Genomic DNA, 6,000 nt, shown 5'->3' on the forward strand with positions numbered 1-6,000 from the left:
TACGCTGCTCTACCACCAGACGATAAGGCCATGTAAGCTGGATCCTGACTATATATACCCTAGCCTCCTCCTCTTACTGCCGTCTCTGTGCAGTTACTGCACTCTCCGTTGGTTCTTGCAGCAACTGCTGTACCTAGCATACCCGATGCCCCTGGGCATTGCCTAGAAAAGCTCGTTTGCTCACTTAACATTCTTTCACTCTGTGAACTTTTGTTATGCCCTGGATGCTGTCTAACAGAAGGGAAAATGTTTGGGCGTGTTGGTTCATACTCTCACGAGAAACATAGCGCAGTAAAAACAATAAGTCGAGGACGGGACAAGTGCAAGGTTTCAACAAATGTTTTATTGCAGGGTCAACACATATAAAGACATCTGGCTCATAAGAGGAGAAAAGAAAAAATAAATAAACAAAAGATGAGACGAAACCCGCCACATGCCGCCTACACCATGAAATCAAGCTCTGGCTTTGATAAAGCCATAGACAGTCTACGGACACACTGATCACCAGAACATGCTATCTCACTTGCTTCCACAAGTTTCTCGTCAGCCCAGAGCAGTGGTAATGCAAAACAATTGTCTGGTCGTACATGGGATAACAAAGGTTTCCCGATACACACATTTTACAATGGGCAGCCAGGTGGCTGTTAGTGGGATCAATGTCTTATTCACAGCCCCGAACACGCTTTTGGGCTTGTGCAGGTTAACCTGCCTAACGCGTGTGCAAAAACCGGTCTGCTCTAAGCTGGTACGCTGTGGGCATCATGCTGTCTACAAAATTTCACTCTCATGTGGCAGCGACTATACTGGCCAAACAAGCAGATATTTGAATGTCCATTTAAGAGTACAAGAATAAAGTAAGCAGCGTTGCCAATGACGGCCAGCGGGCTGACCATTGTAAAAAGTGCGTATCGGGATACCTGTGTTATCCCCTGCACGACGAGATGATTGCTTTGCATTACCACCAGTCTGGACTGACGAAAGAACTTGTGGAAGCAACTGAGATGGCATGTTCCGGTGATCAACGCATCAATACACCATCTATGGCTTTACGAAAGCTAGAGATTTATTTCTTGGCAGAGGCGGTGCGTGGTGGTTTTTGTCTCATCTTTCGTTGTTCGTTTTGATGTTTTCCTTTCTTTCTCTCCTATTATGAGCCAGATTTTTTTATACGTGCAGGTCCTGCAATAAAGCATTTGTCGAAAGTTAGCTCTTGCCCTGGCCTCACCTTGTCCTTTGTTTCTACTGCACTGTGTTTTCTGTGTGGTCTAACATTGTTACTCTTTTTTTCTGTCTTGCACGTCACTTTTTGTTCCATGCCCATTGACTCCACACTTTGATAAAATGACAGATTGCGATTCGATAAGGTAGGGCACCTACCAAGCTTGGGCTAAAATTTATCCGTACTACTTGCATCACTACACACCGTCAAAGCCGCCACTGACTCGGGGCAGGAGCCGCACCCCGCTAAGGAGAGGGTGGGGAACAATGGGCGGGATTGCAACTTTGCTTACAAGAAGATGTGGACTTCACTAATGTAAGAAAGTCATGAAGTAGTGCAGCTTCTTATGTTCAACAGTTACGAACTAGTAGAATGCCACTGTTTCTGTTCCACATCATCATTCCTTCCCTCGGTCTTGTCATCCTTGTCATGCTGGCCATGCCATCCAGCAAGATGAAGAGAACACACTTCCCTTCCAAAGGGGCAATTTTATGTCAGCCATGCCTCATTGACATGAAGCCTCCATTAAGGAGTGCATGTGTGTTTGCTTATGCATACGTGAAATCGCAGTGTGCCCTGCAATCCTTTAAAAGGAGAAATTGATTTTTTCCCCCTGCAATCCCTTGTCTAACTCTCACTGCACATTTTTTTTTTCTTTTGCCAGCAGGGAGCCACAAGCCAGGTAGCAACAAACTTGGTGCAGATTGGTACCACTGGTGTTGTGTCCCTGGAGCGAGCCAAGAACTTCTGTTCGTGGTCAGCGGGGTAGAATGTCTCATCTGTTTGAGCGGTGGACTGGAGCCATGGCACTTGCAGAGCAACAAGAAGAAAGCGATTGTTGTGGAGCAATTCAGGGACATTGTGTTGCTCATGCCCTGCCAAAGGGCACAAAGAAAAGTTTTACGAAGAGTTACTGACATTGCTAAACTTTTTTCTTAGCGTGTACATATGACAGTACTTAGTGGTGCCTTGCATCATTCAGCACTGAATTTTATCATTTTAGCTCTGAAAGAATTTCTAGCTCTGTTATAAGGAATTTCAAGTTTACATTGCTGTCAGCATGTATATTTAATAAAGCTTGCTTTCTTTTCTGTACAGCAGTTAAAATTTGTAGGTTAATGCACGGAAGCCATACTTGAGCTGTAATGCATACCGTAGTTGCAGACTATCAGCTAATTAAACCAGTTGGTGCATTAATGTTGTCTAAGACTGCGCACGAAGGCAATTTTGTTTGCCTTCATAAGAAAAACGGCTGCTCTAGAAATGCACACCTCGTGCAATTGTTTTAATGACAGCGGCGGAGTGAGGAATGAGTTTTAAAAAAAATTGAGAGGGGGTTTATGATAAACAGTTTTGCTCCGACCGACTTTATATACGTGACCTCCCATGCTCGCCGATGCCAAATGTTTTTTTCCTCCTTGTTTGGCCTTTTTTAGTTCTTTCCTATGCCAGTGCACCAACTTGTGCTGCTTGTGATCCCCATTGAAGCATTGTGAACGATTTGTCCAGCCTGTTGTCAATGGTATTTCGCCTCCTCCTCAGTTTGTTGCACTTATTATAGGCTCATTGACACTGCGCCAAGTACACCTGTGGGCTCGAGAGTGTGCTTCAGGGAATCGCTTTCTAAATGCGAAAATATTACTTGCTACCACAACAGCTGACAATTTCCTAATGCATTCCTAACATTCCACGTCACAGAATGGTGCACACATCCATGGTATTCCATGGATGGTTGTTCCATGGCGTGGACCAGAAAGAAATAAACAAGAAGCACTTGGTGTGCACTGTTGCATATACTGCTGCAGAAAAAGAAACATTTGGCGCTTGGTCAATTCCGATTTCCTTGCGACACGCTCCGTAAGACGTGCAACACAAAAATAAATGTGCATTCAAATAAATTGCTCCCGCAGTCTTTGTTGGCCCTCTGCTTCAGTCGAGGCAGTGCTGCAGCAGCATGGATAGTGATTCTGTAATGAGTGGCTGCACTGAGTGCACTGTCGGGATTGTAGGCTATAGGCGGCATTGGCGGAACGCTCGACAACAAACCGAGCCATAAAAGACGCTGTCGCGCTCTCATCCTGTTTAATATGATGAGATCCTGCGCAATTTTCTTGCGTTGCGCTTTGAGTCAACCCGATGGTTTACTGTTGCATACAGCTGAGCAAGGCCAGCAGCGGCATGGCAAAAGCATTTTCTTTTTGTTTGGTTCTTATCGCTTTGGTATACGGGCGTGGCTCAAAATTTATCACGAAGATAACTGTGTACGGTTCTCATCGCCGGCCCTGACCAGGGCCAACTCTCGTATACCCAACTTTGCCATTTGTAGGGCTGGCGAGCCACCTTGAGGACAGTGCTACATGAGTGGCACAGTTTATGTGAAAGAGCCGCAGCCCCTGAAGAAGTTTGGATCAACTAGTGCTCCTGCAGCTGGAAAATTGTTATGCTCCCGCGCAAGAATGACGGCATTTCCGTGCTTTAAATGGCCAATTTGGAAATGCTTTGCACAAACTCAAGCGTTTCCTGTCAAATTTCGCATGTGCACAAATGACCGTCACGCCAAAAGAAAGCTTCTCCATGTAGAGCCAAGGTCGGTAAAGGTTACGAATGTTTGAATTAATGGGAATGCTCAAAAATTAATAATGGTAGTCGAGCCAGACAGTGTGGTACCCGTGTGGTTTAGTTGTATACGTTGACTTTTCCATTGGTGAGAGTCAGGTCTGGACGAGCCATTGTATTCTAGGTGCTGACCGGTGATATAAATACTAACTAGAACGGTCGGTTGTTATTGGTACAGCCACTGCATTTCATGCCAACAGTCACTCTGTGAGCAAAGTGAAGCTGGTGAGGTTGGACATTATTTAGCACCACCTGATGGAGTGCGCCATCCCTACCCAGCAATTTTCAGCACGCTGGCCCTCATTGTCGCCAGCTAACATGGGAAGGTCGCTATCTATGAAGCCAGCCGGTTTTAGCCGCAGCGCAGTAAAAAAAACAGCGCAGGACGAAAGATCCTTTCATTCATCCTCTTCAACTGACCATACACATAATCCGCATGGATTATATGTGTATTGTTGTTGGAAGTGCAGTTGCAGCATGCCAGGATATAATTTTGAATGGGTACGTGTTTACCTCTCATGGCCATTGCTATTCTTTCTGGTGCCTATAGTTTTGTTTTGTACACCTCATTGTAACCACACAAATGGCGTGTACAGTGCATTTGTGTAAATAAAATTTATTTACATGTGCGATTCCTTTTCTTGTGTTGCACCTTTTCAATATAGTTTGTATCTACTTGTCCAAGTGTCAGTCCTACGAGTAACCTTCACCGCCAGGTCCTGCCTAACAGATTAAAATGAAAATATGGCAGCAAAGCAAGCCATCAAACCTACTTTATTTTTCACTAAGTGCATACAGAAAATTTTCACTGAAGAACTGTCTGTTGGTCTGTGTACACTAGCTGGCCGGAAAGGCCTCCATGGAAGTATTACAAATTGAAGGAGCTCCCATTCGTAACATGACTGGGACAACAACTCGACCGAAATGTTTACAGAGGTGGCACGACTTTGCACTGCTACAAAGAGCGTTGCCTACCTGTCTGCTATTTTTGTCTGAAAAGGCAATATCTGGTGTACACCATGGTTTGCTCACTGTTGAAAACAATATCCCTAATTCTGAAAGGCTGCAATAAAATAACACTGGCCTGTCAAAGCAGCAGTAAATTTTTGAGTCTTAATATTACAAAATCTGAAGGTAAAGGTCCTATATTGGTCCATGTAATTGAGCAACCCCGACAGCTGAAACTTACCCTTTTTGTGTGTGTGTGTGTGTGGGGGGGGGGGGGGCGGGGGGGGAGAGAGGCTTTGTTCAACTTGTGTGCCGAAGCTGCACATGCACCTTGAAGCACACCATATTGGGGGCTATGGATCAATTTTGACCACTTGGGGACCTTGAAATGTGCAGCAGAATCTCTACACACAGGTTTTCTTTTTCGCCTCTACCATAAAAATGGCTGCCATGGCTGGGATTGAACCCACATCTTCGATCATGGCAGTGAAACATCCTAGCCGCTGGGCCGTTACAGTGGGTAGTACATAATGGTTTTAATTTAACCTGGATCTATTTCTTGTTAGCAGAAACGTAATTTAAAACAGATCAAAAAGTGCTTTTGGTAATTTTTGCTTGCATCAATAACCTGCTAAGGTTTCCTACAGAACGCACAGCTCCTTAAGTTGTATCCAGCTATAGAACACATGGCAGATCCTGAAGACGTTTTTCAGAAGATCGCAAAACAGAGACCCACGATTAAGGCAAATGTGTTATCCAAACTTATATGGACCGAGCTTTCAAAATGTAAGTAGTGAGAAAATGCGATACCCTGGAACACATGAACGCAATAGCCCAGAAACTTCTAACAGCACCTCTAAAGTGAGTGACCTAGCATAAATTATGCTGTGTTTTTCCTATTTTGATTATGCCTCAGGCAGGGCCACATTTAGTCAGCAAAGCCAGCTTGCAAATGTGACGTCCGGCTGGATATCACAGGTGCCACGCATGTATACCTCAGTTAACGCTATTTTGCTACTATAGAGAGCAAATGGCAGATTTATGCTGTACGCTTCTTCTATCCGAAGTGCAATTTTACCGTTCTAGGTATTCAAAATTTACGAACAGAGCTATAAAAGCTTGCTCTGCCATACAACATGCAATCCTTCAAGCTTCACCACAACGAACGCCTGTTTGGGTCGGCTTTTCTGCACGACGACTAAGCCTTGCAAGAAAGC

The 6,000-nt window shown here is 44.6% G+C and overlaps 1 protein-coding gene across 3 annotated transcripts in view; it reads left to right on the top strand.

The window, feature by feature from the left end:
- Positions 1 to 4,467, top strand: part of LOC144179388 (cytochrome c oxidase assembly protein COX18, mitochondrial-like) — a 49,314-nt gene extending 44,847 nt beyond the window's left edge. For 2 of the 3 annotated variants that reach the window (XM_077707743.1, XM_077707727.1), the window contains one exon: positions 1,884 to 4,467. The gene's annotated coding sequence lies outside the window, so the exon portion shown is untranslated. The remainder of the gene's footprint in view (positions 1 to 1,883) is intronic. The other variant, XM_077707734.1, reaches the window with a different exon arrangement.
- The last annotated feature ends 1,533 nt before the right edge of the window (positions 4,468 to 6,000 follow it).

This window comes from Haemaphysalis longicornis, unplaced genomic scaffold (genome assembly GCF_048455015.1).
Source record: "Haemaphysalis longicornis isolate Haplotype H1 unplaced genomic scaffold, Haemaphysalis longicornis Haplotype H1 scaffold_1, whole genome shotgun sequence".
In the NCBI taxonomy this organism is placed as follows: Eukaryota; Metazoa; Arthropoda; class Arachnida; order Ixodida; family Ixodidae; genus Haemaphysalis; species Haemaphysalis longicornis.